Source organism: Antechinus flavipes, chromosome 3, assembly GCF_016432865.1.
Source record: "Antechinus flavipes isolate AdamAnt ecotype Samford, QLD, Australia chromosome 3, AdamAnt_v2, whole genome shotgun sequence".
Taxonomy (NCBI): domain Eukaryota; kingdom Metazoa; phylum Chordata; class Mammalia; order Dasyuromorphia; family Dasyuridae; genus Antechinus; species Antechinus flavipes.
In genome coordinates, this window is record NC_067400.1 from 178,658,289 (window position 1) to 178,681,230 (window position 22,942).

General features: G+C 33.9%; 1 protein-coding gene across 1 annotated transcript in view; it reads left to right on the forward strand.

Annotated features, from left to right (window-relative positions):
- The first annotated feature begins 4,350 nt into the window (after positions 1-4,350).
- FHL2 (four and a half LIM domains 2) overlaps positions 4,351-22,942 on the forward strand; it is a 101,437-nt gene continuing 82,845 nt past the window's right edge. The window contains exon 1 of the mRNA XM_051984315.1: positions 4,351-4,454. The gene's annotated coding sequence lies outside the window, so the exon portion shown is untranslated. The remainder of the gene's footprint in view (positions 4,455-22,942) is intronic.

Genomic DNA, 22,942 nt, shown 5'->3' on the forward strand with positions numbered 1-22,942 from the left:
CTTGAGGGGTAGGCTATCCTACTTTTGTCCTTATCACCAACATCATCAACAAAATTACTTTATTCATGTGCCTATATTTTGCATATATTTCTTTTGTGCACATGTTGTTTTCCTTTATTGCTTATAATTGTCCCAGAACCTGGCACACAATAAATAATAAATATTTAAAAGGTAGCTATATGGCACAGTGGGTAGAGCACTAGCTTTGGAGTTTGGAAGATCTGTGTTCAAATCCAGTCTAAGATAGTTGACATTTCTTAGCTATGTGACCCTGGACAAGTCAACTAACCCTGATTAATTTGCAATAAAAATAATAATAGTAATAATTGGCAATAGTAACTGGTCAATGCTGTACAAATTATTGAATTTGTATGCAAATGATTATTAACTACCTTTTAGGGCAGTGATATCAAACTCCCCTCTGCCAGAAAAACTTCCCCAATACTCCTAGAACCAGCTTAAATTATAATTGGGATATATTTGACAAAATAAGTAAAAATATAAGCCAGCATATATAATGTTAATTTGTAGTTTTCTAAGTTAAGCTTTGGGATTCATTTTCTATTTGAGTTTGACAGTTGTTTTAGTGGTACGTTGTCCTCTAACCAGATAGATATGATTATGCTAATAAGATTTCCACGCCAACTCTCTTTACATCACTCCATCAATATGAGAAGGAAAATTACTTGTCATAGGACCACATTAAAACGAGCACTTCTTAACTCCTAGGTGGACTATATTAATGAAACAGTGAGTTGAAGTAGAAAGAACTCTAAGTTTTAATGAGGGAACCTGGATTAAAATCCAATCCAAAATAAGCAGAATCAGGAGATCATTATATACCTCAACAACGATACTGTTTGAGGATGTATTCTGATGGAAGTGGATCTCTTCAATAAAGAGAGCTAATTCAGTTTCAATTGATCAAGGATGGACAGAAGCAGCTACACCCAAAGAAAGAACACTGGGAAATGAATATAAACTGATTGCATTTTTGTTTTTCTTCCTGGGTTATTTATACCTTCTGAATTCAATTCTCCCTGTGCAACAAGAAAAGTGTTCGGTTCTGCACACATATATTGTATCTAGGATATACTGTAACCTATATATATAGTAAAATCCAATCCAATCCAAAAAAGCCTCTCACTATCTGTGAGATCTCAAACAAATAGCTTAATTTCTGGTTCTTTTTCCTCATTTTCCATAATGAAGAGATTTCTTTAGCATGATAAAGAAAATCCAGAGTACAGCTTGGAAAGAAATGAGACATGGCTGGATTGGGTACCTTCTTTAAATAGAGCTTCTAGGAAGAGCATCCAATCAGAGAGAGAGGCCACAGGGATGGAGAGTACTAACACTATGTAAATTTCAGGGCTGAAGTGCTCTTCCAAGATGAAAAGGCTTTTCGGGCACGATAGAGAAAGTCCAGGGTACAATCTGGAGAGGAATGAAGGGAAAATTTCCCTGGCAAAAACTTACTACTTTTGCCCTGCTCCATGACTACATAAAATTTTCCACTCCATAACACTGTTGGGTAGCAACAGTGTTGGATGTGGTATGAGTTAATGATAATCCTGGGGACTCAAGGAGCAGATCATCTTACTTAACTCAGACAGTGTCTTAATGTATAATCTTAAAGAAGTCCAAAGTCACTTAGCCTCCCTTTTTTTCTTATATTCTTTTGAAAACTGGGGGGAAATTATACCTTCTGTTGGATCCAGAAAGTTGGATTGAGAAGTAGAATTTAGCTCCATTGTTAATTTGTGTGAGCTTTAGAAATGTATTCCCTGTGTGCATAAAATGGGCAAAAATTACCATGCTTTTTGGAAAGAGCATGAAAATTCTTGTTAGATGCATTACAGTTTTGTGATATACATAATCAATGAACAATTATTTCATACCTATTATCTTCATCCCATACTTTTATTCATCTGAAAGAATAAAATGCTTTGTGTGAATGTACTTTTCTAAATTAAATAATCAGAATTGGTTATGGCCAGCTAATTGAATCAAGCATTTCAGAATTTCCAGGATCTCAAACTAAAGTATTCTTTAAATAACAGACCATCAATCAGTCCTCTACTGTTCTCTGTTAAATTCACCAAGCAACTAAGCTCCTACCAAGGACAAGGCAATGTGTTACTCCCAATATCAAAGTATTATATTGTGTATTATAGTACATAAAGAAGCCTACTTATATTGACTATCATCTTTCCATCTTTCTTTCAGTCATCTTTAATTCTTCTGAATTATAGCATACCATAGTTTTCATCCCCAGTAATAACATTATTGGAAATTTTTTCTTTGTCTAAATTCTTGGAATCAGGAATATTTGAGTTTGCAAGTCACACTTTTCTGTGCTTCAGTTTTCTTACTTAGAAAATGAGAGTTGGAGCCGGTAAGTATCTTCCCAACTCTAGATTCATGATCTTATGAAAATTTTTTAGCTTTATGGGTGGGACCTTCTAAGGCAGACATTTCAAACTCAAATTGAAATGAGGACCACTAACTCATACTTAATTATTAATGTTAATCAATAATTTATACATAATTCTCTCTCCCTTTTTTCCTTCCTCTTCATCTACTTCCATCTTAGATTTACAGTTATACATAGGTTTTTCTATAGAGTGTTTCATTGTAGTGTTGGTAACCAGGAGAAAGAACTTTCTGACCCTGTAACTCATTCTTTCCAAGAAATACCAAGTCAATGAATAACTATAGGAAATGCTGAATATTTTCATCAGTTGTTCATGAATCTTTCCAATTACATTTTAATTTGGTTCAGGCAGGACTGCCATGTTGCATACTATAATATGTTCAGTGCCTCCAGAGCATATGCTCCTATAACCTAAATGAACCTAGTCTTACCTCCATAATACTATGAGGCATCAAAGGGAAGCATGAAATAAAGAAAATGACCACCAAAAGTTACTTTTTAAATATTTGGACTAATGTAATATCTTAAAATAAGTTAAATTGTAGTGTGCAATGTCAAGGTTATATAATCTCTGGTCCTAAAGAATATAGTAGGCACTTAAGAAGTGCTTATTGATTGAGTGGCATCCTATAAGCATTTGCTGGTAGCATTCCACCATTTCTGTCCTATGCTCATTTTAATTTTCTCCTTCCTTTTTCTCTTTCTCCTTTCATTCCTTTCATTGAAACCCTTTCTCTCTCCCTTTCTTTCCTTCTTCTCCATCAACTTACATCTTTGATTTACCACTTTACACAGGGTTTTTTGTAAATTGTTGTAGTGTTGGTACTCAGAATCAAGAGCTTTCTGACCCTGGAACTCATTCTTTTCAAGAAATATCAAGTCTATGAATAACTCTATAGGAAATGCTGAATGCTTTCATTAGTTGTTCATGAATCTACATTTTAGCACTGTTTCAACATATTTATGTGGTTAAGACATATTTATGTAATATTTATGGATATTTTCAACATATTTATGTAATTAAGGTGAGAATTCCTTTCTTTCAATCTTCACTGTCCAAAGTGTTTGAACCAGAACATATGTGGTTTACCAAAAATGGCCAAGAAAGAATTTTTTTTAATAAAGATTACACACTCTGTAAGTGTTGCAATTTTACAATTCATTCTTTTTTCATTCTTTCAGCATAGCCACAGAATAAAATGTTGACCTATTAGTTCTTTTCTTATTGAATACTTAAGAGAAAACCATTCATGGTTCCAGAAATCACTGGAATTAACTTAGAAAAACTTTGGCTTACACATTTAGCTCAGGAGTTACTAGCATTGTTGTTCATTATTCCTCCCCCTTCCTCCTAGCTATCCAAGGGTATGATGCCAGGATTCTCACCCTGTGAATCTTCCCATGAATATTAAAGAAATATTTCTGTGATAGTCGTTTCAAGAAGCTTATACTTCATCACTAGAAGATGACAGAAGAACCCTCCTCAATTCCACAAGTGTTTTATGGTGACTAAGTTAAAGGTTCTTCCTTTCCTGACTTCAGAAGTTGTCCTTGGCCCTCCAAACCTGTAATATGTTCCAGACACACCACAGTTGTGGCAGCCTAACAATCTGTCATAGCTTGATAAAGCTGAAAGTCTCTCCCTACCCCTACCCCGTACCTTCCACACAGCACTTTGCTTGCTGAGATATTTACATAGGTCTAGTATGTCCTTGGAGTAAACAGACTAAAAGGGGAGCCTGGCAGCCCCTCTTCAATAGGAAGGCTGTGCTGCCTTAATTTGGATGCCTTAAAAGGCTTCCAGAGCAGAAGCGCTGTAGTTCTTATCTCCTGTGGATGGCTGTTTCTTTGGTGATACTGTATTTATAGCTTCCCCTTGGCAAGAGAAGACTTGTCTAATTACTAAAGACATAGTTAGTAGTAATCCAATAAAGCAGTAAACCCTGCACTGGCCGCTGTTCTCTTATTTCAGGCAAAAGAGCAGACCAAGAGGAGCTGCCACTGGGTTGTAGCCGAGGTAAGGACAAAATTACTTGATCCATAGTCATTTTCTTTTTCCACTCCTTCCTCTACTGCTCCTGGGTTGCCAAAAAGATATCAAATACTTAAGAAAGCTTTGCTATGTAGGGAGGAGAAAGCATTAAAAACTGTTAAGTTTTCCCTCTAGCTGTTTCTGCCTACATAATTTCTCTTTATGAATGCCAGTCTGGGGCTGCCATCCAGGTGCTAAACAGCTGGACTCATTATTCAGTGTTACCCCTGACATTAGCAAAATCCTGTCCCTCAGCAGATTGTTGTGAAAAAATAGAGCATTTTTCCTTCAATGTAAATTGTCCTTCCCATTTGAATAGAAAATTTTCGTGGAAAAGACCTTGATTTTTTTTTTTTTTTTTTTTTTTTTTTTTTTGCTTCTCATTACACTGAATATTTGGAAACTGGAAAATTCCGAAATGATAACAAAAAATAGGAATGAAAAATCTCCACATTGCATTTTGCTTTGCTCCGTGACAGTATTTCCTGATGGCCTGTGGATGCCTCTGGGTGAAAGGCAAATTACTGATGAGACTGATTACACACTGGGAAAGTATGTTTAAACAAAATGACTTGTTTTGACTTATGGTATGAAAACACAATATATTGTGGGATTTTCAAAAGGAAATGCAGTCATGCTTTTGCAGTATACTCTGGTCTGATGTGCCTAGGATGGAGTTATGCTTACTAGAGCCCAGTCAACTACTTGGCACCCGGCATTGGCTGTTTAGTGATCTGTTGCTCACAAGCCACACAAGTGGCTTATTTCCTACATGAAGTCTATAAAAGAATGCTGTGTGTGTTGAACCTCTTTATGACTTTGGGATTGGGGGGGCCGAGTCTAAAATCTACTTTATAAGCTAGTCATATTTCATAAGGTTTTAAGTACTTGTGGTAGTGTTTAAGAAATGTTGAGAAAGGAGGAATGGATAAGTGGTGGAGCCAATTATTTGTGATAAGTACTTATTCTATAATGGAGATCATGGTCAAATATAATTTTTTTAAAAAAGAATTTATGGCAAATAGTATTTGTTGTTGAACACAAATAGGCATTCAGTTGTGTTTTGTGATCAGGGCACGCCAGGTCCTTCTGTCTTCCACTATCTTCTAAGTTCATTGTTTTCATGACACTATCTATCCATCTCATTTTCTCCTGTCCCTTTTCTTTTGCCTTCTATCTCTCTCTACATCAGGGTTTTTTTTTTTCCTAATGAGTCTTATCTTCTCATTTTGAAGCCAAAGTATTTAAACTTTATCTTCAGTATTTGACCTTCCAGTGAATAGATTGAATTAATTTCCTTAAGTATCGATTGATTTGATTTCCTTGCTATCCAAGGGAATCTCAAAAGTCTCCTCCAACACCACAATTTGAAAGCAACAATTCTGTGGCTTTCAACTTTCCTTATAGTCTAACTCATTCTTTCTAGAAAAACCATAGTTTTGACAATATGGACCTTTGTCAGTAAGGTGATATCTCTGCTTTTTAGTATACTGTCCAGATTTGCCATAGCTTCTTTTCCAAGGAGCAAATATCTTAATTTCATGTTTGCTGTTACCATCTCCAGTGATACTTGAGCCCAAGAATATGAAATCTGACATTGCATTTCTTTTTTCTTTTATTTGCCAGGAAGTGATGGAGCCAGTTGCCAAGGTCAAAGGGTTTTCTTTGATGTTAAGCTTCAAGCTGGCTTTTACACTTTCCTCTTTCACCCTCATAAGAGGCTTCTTAATTCCTCTTCACTTATTTCCATAATAATGGCGTCATCTACATATCTGAGAAATATTAATTCTGGTTTTTGATTCATCCAGCTCAGCATTTAGCACAAACAACCTGTAAGACTTGAGTTCACCTTCCATCTCAGACACTTGGCAAGTAAGTTCATCTCAGCCTTAGTTTCTTTATCTATAAAATGAAGATAATAATAGCACCAAATTCATAGGGTCATTGTGAGAATCAAATAAATTATATATGTTTGTATATATGTATGCATATATATATGTATATACACAAAATAGTACTTTCAAGCCTAAGAATGTTTATATATATATATATGTATATATATATTTTTTTCTTTTCTCAGTCATATAGCATTACTGGGAGGAGGGGAGGAGTGGTTTGGTATATGATGTAGGAAACTCCCAACACAAAAATACTCTCTATCATCTTTTTTTACTCTATCATCCCATATCAATCATATACAACCTAACCTAACCTATGAGCTAACAAGCAATTATTTTGAGGTGGTTATCTGGCACATATAATTGTTCCTTTGAAGTGGACTAAGTCACATAGCAAAAAGTTTTGACACAGGAACCCAGACAGCTCCTGTTGGTTTTGAAGAAGGACAATGTGCTCTTAAGTACAGAGGAACTACCTCTGCATATATATGATGGCACTAAACAGTCATCAGGACAGTCAACAGTAATGCAATCATTTATTAAATGCCTTTATGTACCAGGCAGCTGGGTAGCTAAGTGGCACAGAGGATAGAGCACCAAGCCTAGAGTCAGAAGGCCTGCGTTCAAATCCAACCCTAGACACTTACTAACTGGACAAGCCACTTAACTCTGCTTCAGTTTTTTCATCTGTAAAATGAGCTGGAGAAGGAAATGGCAAAGCACTTCGGAATCTTTGTCAAAAGAACTGCAGATGGAGTCACAATGAGTCAGACATAACTCAACAACAATAATAAAATGTGCCATGTACTCTTGTAGGCACTGGGTATATAAATAAAAAATGCAGACCAGCAAATAATGTGCAGTTTGCAATCTTAGAGAGTTGTCTGGAGTACTGAGAAATTAAATGACATGTCTAGATTCACAAAAAACCAATTTTATCAGAAGTAAGACTTGAATATAGGTCTTCTTGATTTTAGAGGTTCGCTCTCCATTCACTATGGTGGTAATAAAAAGAGGTATTTTTATAAAAATAAACAGCTTGTAAACATTGAAAGGGCTGCACAGTTTTCCAATCCAATCTTCCTGATTCCCCCTTATTCATTTCAGAGCCCAGATCTTCTCTAATTTGTGTTGCCAAAAAAATACATATACATATTTATATGTGTATATGTGTGTGCCTGCAATGTATATTTGTATATATATATAGTATGAATGTATATGTATATAAATATGAATGTATATATTTATAAGTGTATAAACATACATACACATATACACTTATAGTGATTCATTAAGCTCTCATTCCAACTGGTTGTCATAGTATTTTTATTAATTCCATATTTTTCATTTTAATTCTTTACAAATTGTTATTCAATAGAATATAAAATTAACCAGAGCCACCTTTTCCCAAGTCAATCTGAATGAAAGTTCACTAATTCTGATGTAGAATCTTAAATTCAAAATCAAGTTAGTTCATTGATAACAATAATATTAACACTTTCAGGTTTTCAAAGCACTTCAGATGTATTATCTTATCTTATTTAATTTGTTTAATGCACAAGAATAAAATTGTGCCAGGGTACTATGAGGCTATTTCTATCCTAAAAAAATTATCAATTAAGTAAAAATTTTAGTTTAATAACTTGCTGTTTAGTCTATATGTCACCAAACATCTAATTTTATTTTCTACCCAGGTCAGTTTGGCTTTTGGTAATTGTATTCTCAAAGGTTCTTAAATCATGCTTAGAAAATTAAAAGCAACAAAACATATGCTTTGAAGAATTTGGTATTTAACAGATGTATTTTATAAATGTCATGCTATTTTTTTAAATGCTATCTTGTAAAAACAAATTTTTTCTAGCACAAGGAGAATTTTTAGAACCTAAGGCTGTTAAACTAGAAATATAATTTTAAAGTTTGAGAGTAATGATGGAGAAAGAAGAAAAACTCTGTTTTGTTCATTTTTTTAGCAATCTTTTTCTCTATTAATAACTGATGCTGAAAAATGGTCAAATAAAATCAGTCATCAAGCCATTCAAATAATTCATATGCTATAATTATTTGTGTCTAACATATTTGTTCAAATTTAGAAAAATACCTATAGTAGAGGAAAAAGAGAGCTAGAGTGGATATTGAGGAAATAGCCTGGTGAAAAATACAATAATTCCATTTTGGTTTGCAAGCATTTTACATTTCTGTAGTTGACTATGATATCACATTGGAAGGAGAGAAGGTGGGTACATCTGAAGTTGTGGAGAGTCGCTTGCTTTTATAGGTGGTGAATTAATTGTAACTTTGTAATGTTCTCTACTTGGGCTCAGTCCTAGGCTGGTCTATCTAGAACAATTTTAATGTCAATTTGTGGTTTAGTTCAAACACAAAATGAAGGACAACAGGATACGGATTTAGCCTATTTCTTGCATAGTTCTGTAAGAAATATTGAGATCAGTATTATTGCTTTTAGTTTTAAGCCTACCAAAGCAGTTGAAAAATCATGATTCATTATCTTAAAGTACAGAATGACTTATTATAAAATTCACCATGAATACTTCTTATAGTCATCCATCCTGAGTTCAATCATGTTATCCTTTCAAGAACTCATTGAATAGAAACTACCAATTACTCTGCTTATCTTAAATAAGTGTTCAATTTTTAAGCAACAGAATGGAATGATCCTTCTGTTAGCTCAAGTAAAGTCATATTTGTTGCTTGTTAATTCAATTAAATTCAAAGATTTATTAGGTGCAAATAAATTATTTGCACCTACTACTTGTAATTCACTATGCTAAACACCAGAGGGAGGGGAGAAAAGAATAAGACAAAGTTCTTATTTCCAAGAAAATTATAAGCTTATTAGCTCTATTGAGAGGGTTCATACAAGAGATGTCCATAACCATAATGTAAATTAGAATATAAATGTTCTACCTTTGAAGTTTATTTATTTTGCTTAAATGAAATTTAGCTTACATTACATTTGTTGTGTTTCAATCATTTCTGACTTTGTGACCCCATTTGGATTTTTTTAGAAAAGGTACTAGAGTGGTTTGCCTTCTCCTTCTCTAGCTCATTTTACAAATGAGGAAACTGAGGCAAATAGTTAAATGACTTTCTCACAGCTAGTAAGTGAGGCCAGATTTGAACTCACAGAAATGAGTCTACTTGATTCCAAAACTATCTAAGGCACGTATCTGTTCTATCCATTGTGCCACCTAGCTAGCCCAAATAATTATAAGATAAATTAGATCATAAGTGCTCTGCCAACAAAGTTGATTTTTTAAATCTAAATGACATTTAGGTTATAAATATATATATATATTTCCCTATTAAATTTCCTCAAATTAAAATTGATCTTTCATTCTAGCCTATTTAGTTGGAACTGAACTCTAATAACTAACCTGTTATCTCTGCTTCATGTCCATATATCAATTTTATAAATATGCCATTGATAAAAATGTTAGACATCACTTGGCCAAGGATAGATTCCAGGAATCTATAAAATAGATATCTCTCCAATTTGACGTTGAATTCATTATTAATGCATTAAATCAGTTCTAAATTCACCTAACTATATGCTCTCTTCTAATATATATCTTTTCATTTCATCCATAATAATAAATAGAAGGGCTGGTAGTCTAAATCTGTAGCATTCCTCTATCTTCTCACCAGTACCTTCATCAAAAAAATAAAACGAGGTAAAACTGACAAAACTTGTTTTTGTTTGAGTTAGGTTGAATAGACTTCTAGAATTCTATTAACAATCACTTCACTTTCTAAGTGTTCAAAATGTATTTAAAACATGAGTTATACAACATAGCATTTACACTCTTTCTGTTATTGTTTGCTTGCATTTTTTGTTTTTCTTCCCAGGTTATTTTTACCTTCTTTCTAAATCCAATTTTTTTTGTGCAACAAAATAACTGTATAAATATGTATACATGTGTTGTATTTAACATATACTTTAACATAATTCACATATATGGGACTACCTGCCATCTAGGGGAGGGGGTGGAGAGAAGGAGGAGAAAAATTGGAACAGAAGTTTTTGCAAAGGTCAATACTGAAAAATTATCCATGCATATGTTTTGTCAACAAAAAGCTATAATAATAAAAAAAAATGTGTTGTAGAATTTTGCCAAAAATTAAAGTTTGACAGACTATAGTATGCCTATTCTACCCTCTTCCCTTTTCTGAATTAGAGGTCCACATTTATTTACCTGTTTCCTGTCCTGTAGCATCCTCTCCAGTTCTCCAATCTTTTCAAGAGATGTGAGAGAAGTTCAATAATCACACCTGCCAGGTCTTTTGATATCCTCATATATAATTTAGCTGGTTCTAATAGTTTGAGCTGGATAGTTAGAGGTTTTCTTTCAAATCAAACACTCTTTTATTTAAGTCCCTTCTCTGTGCCATTGGGATAATGTGCTAGAAATTGGGTGGGAATTCAAAGACAAAACCAAAACAATCCTTGCTCCCAAAAAACTTTACATTCTTTGAATATCATAGACCTCTGGACAAAACTGAACGGGAATAGAAAGGAATAGACCTTTTTCTCAGTTGTGCATAGTACCTTCACAAAAGTTGATCATGTATTAAGGCATAAAACTCTCACAAACAAATGCAGGGAAGAAAAAGATTATATATTAATGTGAAAACATTGTGTATATAGGTACAAATCTACAAATCAAATATAAACTAACCTTGGAGAAGAAAGCACTAAAACTGCTGATTCACAGAGACACTTTAATCTTCTGTGTTTTTAACCTGGGCCAGTTCATTTTTCTGTCATCACTTTGGTGGCCCCTGGCTCCCAAATAATCATCATATTGTTGCCAAACTTCAATGAGATACCAAATAGGCTTAGCCTACTAAAGCTTGGAAATCCCAGACTCAAGCCATACAATAACTTCAGCATCCTTGTAGTTGGGACTACTGGTGTTGGCCACCACACTTGGCTTGGGAAGCAATTTTTAGTTATGTTTGTTTTATCTTGGTCTGTGTGAAGATAATTTCCTTTGATAGGAAAAAACTCACTTAAGCTAGAAGCAAAATTAGATTAGTATGTCTAACTTTTCTCCTTTGTCCATTATCATCATTTCTAAGCATTGGTCCTATCCCATTTTTATTCATCCTTTTGCCTTCAACAATTTAAAAGTCCTTATTTTTGTTTCATTTTGGTTCATCACCTACTTTAGTTACTTTGAGCTTCCACCCTTATCAATGGTTTTAAAGTACTATGCATCCATTTATATTTATCTTCCATTTTCCCCTTGTTTTCATCTTCTATAAATGTCTTTTAAAATTTTAAGTTGGTTACTGAATTTTTTCTTCATTCAAATTGGTCTTCTTCTTCATTATAACATCATCTTCTTCTACCATAAGGTATCTTTTCTTCTTTCTCATCAAAACAATCAAAAACCAAAACAAAGCATATCTGAGATTACTACCTATATTAGCTAATAAGAAATATAAATTATTTGTTTATTATAACATATACAATATTATTATACAATGCATATATTATAATGTCTGTACAATATACATATTACTATCTTGTATACATAAGTCTTCTTGAGAGGAATTGTGATATCATGCAGTCGTTCCTAAGCATTTTGGTCTCAGGACTCTCTTACACTCTTAAAAATTATTGAGAACCTCTAAAAGATTTTGTTTATTTAGTTCATTTACTACATTAGAAATTAAATCATCTTAGTATTATTATAAATACTATTTACTATTATAAAATTAGTTTTTACCTTATAAAATCTCTGAGAGAGTCTCAGTGACCCTATGGATTCCTGGATCACACTTTGAAAGTCACTGGTATAGTGCATAAAGGAAACAAGATTTGAATTTGAGTCTTTTCTCTGAATAAGACTAATTAAATGACAAATCCATTTAACTTCTCAATGTCACAGATAACTCTTTAAAACTATATATATTCCAATAGCACAGTAGATAAAGCACTGGTCCTGGAGTCAGGAGGATCTGAGTTCAAATTTGCCTTCAGCCACCTAATACTATATATGAATATACTATATACTAATAGTTATGTGGCCCTGGGCAAGTCACTTCATCTCAATTGCATTTCAAACCAAACAAACAACAACTATATATTGCAAATTAAAAAGTTCCTCAGACTCATAAAATCACTGGTTCAGGAAAAAGAAAAGATAAAGAATATCTAAGATGTCTCTTTTCTTGCCTAGAAAATTTCATCCCAATGCAGAACTTTTTTCTTAAAATTTATTTAAAGATGATTCAATATGTATCTTTTTAAAATAACTTGGGGGGAATCCTTCCTACTTTGCATTGAAACTTTTTAGAACCAGCACTTAACACAGTGCCTGGCACATGATAAGCATTCAACAAATGTTTGACTATTTATTCATTTACCAGAAACTATAAAACAAATTTTCAGTTGGATCCAATTTGGGGAAAAGAAAAACTAGTTCAGATAATAATTGTGTTATTTCAAAATCCCAGATGCAATTATATAAAATTGTAGACAACATCACCTATTTTATCCCTCTCTCCATTCAATTAAAGATCAAAAATATAATAAAATATTTCATATTAATTATATCTAGTATAAAGTAATTGATGTATGGTATTCACAAAAAAGAAAGCTAAGGACTTATTTGTTGAGTTTCAAAAACCAAAATGACTGATAAAGTTCAAACTATTCAACAGAGTTCATGTAGACTCACACAAATAGCCATTTATTTAAAGCTAGTATGGATGGTAGAGGCCATCCAATATAATCCTCTCTTTTTATAATTAAGGAAACAGATCTAGAGAAACAGCATGATTAAGTTGTTTATTTTACAAGGTCTCACAAGTATTGTGTCAGAGTGAAGATTTGAATCTAAATCCTTTACTCTAGTATAGTTCCTGTTTCACTATTCTGCCTCTTTCCCCAGCCTCTCCTTTCTAAGTTTTCAAGAAACGATATCCTAATTTAATTCAATTCATCTCAATAAATGTTTATTAAATAATTATTATATATCAGACACCATGCAAAGAATTGAATATAAATTTTTTAAAAATTAAAAAGAGAGGCTGTTCCTGCCCTCAAGGAGCTTACAATCTAATGGAGCATTTTGTTTGTTATCATTTTCTTCTCTAACTCATCCTTCAATCAGAGGGGAGTTCTCCTCCTACCCATCTGACCGCACCTCTTTGCAGATAATTTCCAAACCTATATAATCTGATCTAATCTTTGTCTTTAGGATTGGCTCTATATTACCAATTGCCTATTTGCCATTTCAAATTAGATGTCCTTTAGATATTTCAAATTCAGCATCTGCAAACAGAGCTCGCTTTTTTTCTCCAAACCTTTTTCCTGAATTTTCTTCTTCCTGCTAAAGAAAAAAATCAACCACCATTTCATTCAGGCTAAAAATCTTAGTGCCTTCTTTGACTCCTTATTTTCACTCATTTCAGTATAGAATGAATATACATTCAATTTATATACTCATTTCACATTTCCAATTTATTGTAAAATTTTATCACATTTATCTTCTTATCTCTTATAAATATTCTCTTATTTCCATGCAGTCATTACTCTTGTATAGGCTTCCTTACTTCTTGCCAAATTTATTGCAAAAATCTCTTGATTACTCTCCCTACCTCAGATTTCTCTCCAAACTAATCTATCCCCACTTAGCTATGAAGGAACTTGCTTAAAGTGCAAATTGTTGTTGTTATTCTCTTCAATATGAATGTTAACGATTCAATACTCAGTAAATGTTACCCACTCGATAGACTGAATTGGCTGCTTAATGACTTCTGGATCATATATAAATTTCTATGCTATTTAGAACCCTTATAACCTGAACCTTTTTTGCCTTTGCAACCAACTTCAATTTTATTTCTCTCTGTGTACTCTATAATCCAGCTATATACTGACCTTTCTTCACACACTATTATCTCTTGGTTCAGCATTTTCTCTGACTCTCCTATGCCTGGGAATGTTCTTCTCCTTTATCTCATTCTTACCTTCCCTGTCTTCCTTCAAGATTCAGCTCAAAACCTACCTATTCAGAACACTCTCCCCAGTCCTATCCTCCTCTCATATTACCTTCTACTTACACTGCATGTATCTTTTATGTACATAGTATTTTTCTATTGACTCCTAAACTATAATGTAAGTTTCTTGAGGGCAAGGACTGTCTTTGCTTTTGTATTTTCAGAACTTAGAACAGTGTCTAGCATTTAGTAAATGTTTTATAATGTGTATTGAAAAACTGATTGAGAAAATAGTCCCAGAACTACCACTGGGAAAAATGGGTAAAATAGTTTAAAACAAGATTCTGAATATTGCCCCTACTTAAAGAATCACCATCTTTTTTCAATTTATGATTAATAAACCGTGCTTGAGATGATTATTTTCAAATCCTGTGTTCCAATCACATAGACTTTGACCCTCTGAAATAGAACATCACCCCAACTTATTTAATGCCATACTTACTGTTTTAAAGAATAATGAAATGAAATGAGTCAAATGTTAATGAAAAGCCTCCGAATGAAAAGGACATCATGGAGGGAGGAAAGGTGAAGAACAGGGAAGGAAACAGATATTTATTAAGTACCTACTATGAACCAGGCACTGTCATAAATACTTTATCCTCGAAACAACCCACTGAAAGGGGGAGCTAGATGGATAGAGCAGTGGATAGAGAATTATCCTGGAATCAGAAGGAACTGTCTTCAAATATAACCATTTAATCACTTATTAGCTTTATGACTGTAGGCAAGTCACTTAACCTCAAATGCTTCACCAAAACAAACAAACAAACAAAACAACACTGAAATCAGTGGTATTATTTTCCCTATTTCACAGTTGACAAACTGAGACAGACAGGTTAAGTGACATGCACAAGATAACATAACTATTAGGTGTCTGAGGCTGGATTTGAACTCCAGGCCTTCTGGATTCTAGCCTCTCTATATATTACAACATCTTCTTGTCTCAAGGAATTTATTTAACATGTTCTTAGCTGTTGAATTGTTAGTTTGAAGCTTGATATAACAGCACAGATATTACATTATTGGAATTAAAGTATAGCATTAATAGAATTAAGTATAAATTAAAATTTTAAGAAGCAAAAGTTTGATAAGCCCAAGTGCTAAAGGTGTCAAAAAGATCTGAATTTAAGGTTTGCGTCTTGACACTATCTGTGCGACCCTGGCCAAGTCCTTTAACTTCTTAGGGCTCTCAGGGTTTCTATGACCACAAGATTCAGAGTGGGTACCAATCTGTGTTGGTAGTTCCACACCTGGAGCTCCCTTACTGATACAACCATAGGTTTTTTAAAAATAAAATTTATCGAAAATATCACTGATAATTTAATAGTTATATTTTTTCTAGAAAATACATTAATAGGGACAGCTAGGTAGCACAGTGGATAGACCATCAGCCCTGAAGTCAGGAGGACCTGGGTTCAAATCTGATCTCAGATACTTAATATTTTCTAGTTGTGTGATCCTGGGCAAGTCACTTAACCCCAATTGCCTCAGAGGAAAAAAAACCCCAAAAACATTAATAATTGAAATATTGGTGATGTACTTAAGTAAGTATATTTATATGCACAAATACACATACTTATATATACACATATATAAAAATTTCTAAATATATAAATTAAATTGCAAAGGAAACCAATTATAATGAAATATAATTATCAACATATTGATTTTTAAAAGTTAATTGACCTCATGTTGAAAATACATGATTAAAAAAATAAATAAATACTGTTCTGAGAAGAGTTTCATAAACTCCATCAGACTACCAGAAGAGTCCATGATACCAAAAAAGTTAAGAATTCTTTTAGAATTACCTGATAACTTCAGTGATTTAGAAATGTGCACTGGGAAGAATAGAGAAGAATTGAATGAGTTTTTAGACATTTAAAAGAAAATTGTAAAATAATTAGCTCATCTGTTACTCTTACTTCTCCCTCCCACCCCCACATTTTCCTTACCTTTTTGACCTCTAGTTTCCCATTCCCCAAAGCCTTCAGCCCATGGTAGAATAATTCACCATTGCATATTCATCTGTGTGTGTGAATATGTGTTTGTACCACACATGTGGGCAGATGTGTGAATATTTCTTTACCTTCATGCTGACCATAAGAGCAAGTTAAAAATACTTGAAAAAGCAATATTTGCAACTTTAGCAGGGTTTCTATGAAGAGATGCAGGACAGGAAATCTGAGGCCTCTGAAATACCACAGCCCTATCAGCCAGATTCTTCCCTTTATTTGGAAAAAAGGAAATTATGTGGGGGGTATTGGGAGTAAGGGAAGAACCAGTGATCTCCCTGACATCAAAGATTGCTTATCACTAATGGCTAGAGGGAAGGAAAGAGAGGTGAAATTTACTGGAGATCAGAAAGGAGTAGACTCGGGCAGGATATCTGGGAATGAAGATAAAGCAAGCTGTAAAGGAATTTTAATTAATACACAAGATGGTTCCATTTTTTAACCATGTGTTTTTCATTCATTTGGGTAATGTTTGAGTTATTGTGGAGCTATATCTTTTGATGAAGATAAATTATGCTGCAATTTATTGGAGATTTCATACACATATATAATACATGCTCCATTTTGAGGCCTAGAGGCAAAATATTGGAAAGAGATTAAGAAGAAAGGATTTAGTGTTTACTGGATGTGACTTTGTTTTTCCAGAAAAGTTTATTAATTGTACAGTGGACACAGTGTTAGACTACGAGTCAAGAAGATTTGAGTTTAATTACTGCCTTAGACACTACTAGTATGTAACCCTGGGCTAGTCACTTAACTGCTCAGATTGTTTACTCAATTGCAAAAAAAAAAAAATTACAATAGTACCTAACTCAAAAAGTTGTTTTGAAGATCAAATGCTTTACAGATTTTCAAGAGTCATAGAAATTTCATCTATTATAATTAGCATCATCATCATTGTCATCCTCTTTTGGATCTACACCACAGCATTTTTATATGGGCCTGTAACATTTTTCAAATTTCAGCTATTATCCCAGTTCAACCATCATTGAAAGATGTTCTTTCCTAAAGTAAAATTTAAAGATAATTTGATATCTTAGGGGAGATTGTGCATGCCTTTTATCCTACAGAATTTGCTCCACATGTGAGGATACAAAGATCAACATCCTTCCCATTGTAGAAAGTTCTATATACTTTTTTTCAATGATCAAATGCTAAAGAGGAGCAGTGTTGTCAGGTTAGTTGCTAAAAAAAAAAAAAAAAAAAAAACAAGTTACAAGTCAAACCTATTCCTGAAATTGTTGGAGTTTTCCACTAAGATTCAAGAAACTTCCTTGCTTTGTACTTCAGTTTCCCTTCCTAGAAAACAAAAACCATTACATTTGTAAAAAGGCATCGTGATGATGAACATATAATAACTAACATTTTGATAGATGAGAATTTGATTTTGTGTATTATTTAATTTAAGCTCCAAATCTGTTGAGGTAGATTTTCTGTCCAGACCATTTGGGGAACTCTTTGTAAAGAAACACCCTCTACCAATATATTTTTATTGTTCAATCGTTTGTTTCAGCCATGTCCAACTCTCCTTGACTCCATTTTCTTGGCCAAGATATTAGAGGAGAAAGCTGAGGCAAACATAGTTAAATGACTTAACCAGATAATCCTCCCAACTCCAGAGCTAATGCTCTATCCACTGTGTCACATAGCTGCCTGCAAACTTATAGTTTAAGAGAGTTGTCTGATGCTCTAGAAGTTAACTGACTTGCACAGCAAGAACTAATCAGAGGTGAAATTATTCCTTCCTAGTTTCCTTTGTTGACTCATCATCCATTTCCTTTAACTCTTCTCCTTCTCTGACCTCATCAATAACCATGGGTTTAATGATCAACTCTAAATGGTATCCAGCCCTGAGCTTCAATCATAATACTATGGGATGTTCAAGGAGGATTAACATCTCTGATGTGAGGGCTTGCCAAAACCATTTCAGGGCTATTCATCCACCTTAGCATCGACCTGTGACTCCAAAAAGCTGTAGCATGGACAGCAGCTGCATCATTGTCTTGGCCAACTTCCAGTGCAAAATGATAGAGTGAGGAAAGAACCATCTGAATCCCTACTAAATTCCCCTAAAACAGCCAGAAAACCACCCCAGAATTGATCTTAGAGCAAGGAGCTTACCGACAGGGCAGGAAATGTCTCACTGAGGTGGGAGGGGAGACAGGTTCAAGAGAAACAGCAGCCAGATCACAATAGGGTTCTGCAGCAAAGTACCAGGCCTGGAGCAATCCACCAGCAATGTCCCACCTTCAGGCAAACCAGTGGCCCTACCCAAGCAATATCCCCTCCAGCACAAGCCACCATCAAGGCCTTGACCCTATTGCTGACCTTCAGTGAAGACCCCACCCATGGGACCTATCAGCTGAGTGGCCCTATTTCCATAGCCATTCAGAAGCAGGGCCCCAACACTGGGCAGACCAGCAACAAATTTCTTCCTCCAGGGAAAGCCATCAGAAAGACTTTGTTACTATAAGTAAACCAATCAGTAAGGTCTAACCCTTGGAACAAGCTAACATCTAAACAAACACCAAAGGGTGACCAACAGGTAGGTCCCACTCCCCAGTATAAGCCAGAAAGGAAGTCTACCCTTCCCAGAAAGCAATTATCTAAACCCTGAAGCAACAATAAGATCCAGAGAGTCCTAATAAATCGCTTAGGACAGTGCAAGACCAGAGCCCAACTCTCACATGAAACACTGAGCCACAAAAACAGGAGAAAATGAACAAAAAATAACAAAGAGTTTGATTAGGGAAAGGTACTATGGTACTAGGGAGGATCAAGATATAAAGAAGAAAAGGACAATAGCAGCAAAATGGCTACATGTAATCTGGTCCCAGACCCAAGAAGATTTCCTGGAAGAACTTTAAAAGTATTTTAAAACGCAAATTAGAGAAGTAGAAAAAATTGGATAAAGAAATGAGAGTGATGCAAAAGAATCATTTAAAAAAAGTCAGTAGCATGAAAAAATATACAAAGATTTCCTAAGTAAAATAACCCCCTAAAAATAATTAGCCAAATGGAAAAAGAAATGCAAAAGCTCATTGAAGAAAATAATTCTGTAAATATTAGAATTGAACAGTGGGAACTAATAACTTTATGAGACATCAAGATACAATAATATCAGAAAAGTAAAAAAAAACAAAAACTGTGAAATTTGTCATTAGAAAAACAATTGACTTACTAAGGAGCTCCAGAGAGGTGATATAAGAATTATTGAACTATCTGAAAACCATGATTTAAAAAAAAAGCCTGAACAATATCTTTCTTTCTTTTCCTTTTTTTTTAAATAACTTTTTATTGACAGAACCCATGCCAGGATAATTTTTTACAACATTATCCCTTGCATTCACTTCTGTTCCGATTTCCCCCCCCCCTCCACCCCCTCCTCCAGATGGCAAGCAGTCTATACATGTTAAATAAGTTATAGTATATCCTAGATAACAATATATGTGTGCAGAACCGAACAGTTCTCTTGTTGTACAGGAAGAATTGGATTCAGAAGGTAAAAATAACCCGGGAAGAAAAACAAAAATGCAAGCAGTTTATATTCATTTCCCAGTGTTCTTTCTTTGGGTGTAGCTGCTTCTGTCCATCCTTGATCAATTGAAACTGAATTAGCTCTCTTTATTGAAGAGATTCACTTCTATCAGAATACATCCTCAAACAGTATCGTTGTTGAGGTATATAATGATCTCCTGGTTCTGCTCATTTCACTTAATATCAGTTCATGTAAGTCTCGCCAGTTTTCTCTGTATTCATCCTGCTGGTCATTCCTTACAGAACAATAATATTCCATAACATTCATATACCACAATTTACTCAACCATTTTCCAACTGATGGGCATCCATTCATTTTCCAGCTTCTAGCTACTACATACAGGACAACCACAAACATTTTGGCACATACAGGTCCCTTTCCTTTCTTTAGTATCTCTTTGGGGTATAAGCCCAGTGGAAGCACTGCTGGATCAAAGGGTATGCACAGTTTGATAACTTTTTGAGCATAGTTCCAAATTGCTCTCCAGAATGGCTGGATGTGTTTACAATTCCACCAACAATGTATCAGTGTCCCTGTTTTCCCATATCCCCTCCAACATTCTGCATTATCTTTCCCTGTCATTCTAGCCAATCTGACAGGTGTGTAGTGGTATCTCAGAGTTATCTTAATTTGCCTTTCTCTGATTAATAATGATTTGGACATATTTTCAAATAGCTATAAATAATTTTAATTTCTTCGTCTCAGAATTGTCTGTTCATATCTTTTGACCATTTATCATTTGAAGAATGGCTTGATTTCTTATAAATTAGAGTCAAATCTCTATATATTTTGGAAATGAGGCCTTTATCAGAACCATTGATTGTAAAAATGTTTTCCCAGTTTATGAACAATATCTTTCAAGAAATTATCAGACTTCCCTGATATATTAGAAAAAGAAAGCAGAATAAAAATTGAAAGAATCTACCAGTCCCAAAATGAAAGAGATCCAAAAATGAAAACTTCCAGGAATAACCAAATTCAGGAGCTCACAGATCAAGAAAAAAGTATTGTAAGAAGCCAAAAAGAAACAATTAAAATATTATGGAGTTACAATCAGGATTACACAGGTTTTGGCAGCTTCCCCATTAAAGAACTGGAGGACTTGGAATATGATATGCAGGAAGGCAAAGGATTTAGGATTACAACCAAGAATAACATACCCAGAAAAATTAAATATAATATTTTAGGGGGAGGTGGTGAGAGAGGAGGGGAATGGGTATTTAATGACTTGAAAGTCTTCTCAAGCATTTCTAATTAAAATATCAGAGTTGAATAAAAAACATTTGTCCTACAAATACAAGACTCAAAGGAAACATAAAAAAAGTGGCAAAGAAACAAGAAAGAGAAAAAAGAAATTCAATAAGGTCAAAATGTTTATTTTTCTATATGGCAAGATAATATTTGTAACTTTTAACAACTTTATTATTATAAGAGCAATTGGGAGAAGTATATATAGAAGAGGGAATGGATAAAAGATAACTTTGTTGGAATGATAATTTTTTAATAAATTAAGGAATGAGAAAGAAAATTGCATTGGAAGAGGAAGGTAGGGTGAGATTGAATGGAATAAATTACTCCACATAAAAGACATGAAACAGTTATTATAATGGAAGGGGAGTTGAAAAAGGATGACAGGCAAAGCTTAAACTTTACTACCATCAAAATTGATTTAAAGAAAGAATAATATATATACTCAGTTGAATATGGAAATTTATCTAATCCTATAAGGAAGTAAAAAAGGACCAAAATCATAAAAGGGATGGGGAAATCGATAAAAGGGAAGTACATTAGGAAAGGAGGTGATCAGAAGTAAAAGAGCTGTAAGAAGTAAAAGAGTTGAGGGGGGAGAGTAATAGAAAAATGGGGATAAACAATCAAAAAAATAGCATGGAAAGAAATACACAGTTGTCATACTTATAAATGTAAATGCAATGAACTCACCCATAAAATAGAATTGGGTAGTAGAATGGATTAAAAATCAGAATCCTACAATATATTATATATTAGAGAGAATGTGAAAAACCTGGAACACTGATGCATTGTTGGTGAAGTTGTGAACTGATCCAATCATTCTGGAGGGTAATTTGGAACTATGCCCAAGTAGTTATAAAACTATGCATCCCCTTTGATGCAGCAATACCTCTGCTAGATCTATATCCAAAGACATCCAAAAAAAGGGGGAAAGGACCTAATTGTACAAAAAAAAGCAGCTCTTTTTTGTGATCACTAAGTACTGGAACTCAAAGAGATGTCCATCAATTGGGGAATGATTGAACAAGCTGTGGTACATAATTTTAATGGAATATTATTGTGTTATAAAATTATTTCAGAAAAACCTAAAAAGACTTACATGAAGTGATACAAAGTGAAGTGAACACAACCAGAATATTATATATGATAATAGCAATATTGGTTGATGAAGAATTGTAAGTGACAAATCTCAGCAACACAACAATCCAAGACAATCCCAAAGGTCTAATGACAAAGCAAAATACTGTCTTGTCTCCTGAGAAAGAACTAATATTGGCTGAATACAGACTAAAATATGCTATTTTTCATTTTCTTTCTTTTATTTGAGGTACCTTGTACAAAAATGGAAATATTTTACATAATTGCACATGTGTAGCCTATATTTGATTGCTTACCATCTCAGGGAGGGGGCAGGGATAAATAGAATTTAGAACTCAAAATTTTAAATAAAAATGTTTTAAAAGTCAAAAATGTTTAAATAGAAAAAAATTAAATCTAAACCAAGGATTTGTAACTTTTGCAGGAAGAGATGAGTTGTGGACACTTTAACCAATCTGGTGAATTCCTTGTATCCCCCACTCAGGGTAATGTTGCATAAAATAAAACAAAATTAAAAGGAGAAAAAAAATGTCCCAACTGATGTGCTAAACTAGTAACTGAAAGGCCTCAGGTCCTTCTACCCCAAGCATGTGATGACTTCTGGCAGAATGGATAGATGAGAACTTAGCCATGAAGGTGAGTGAA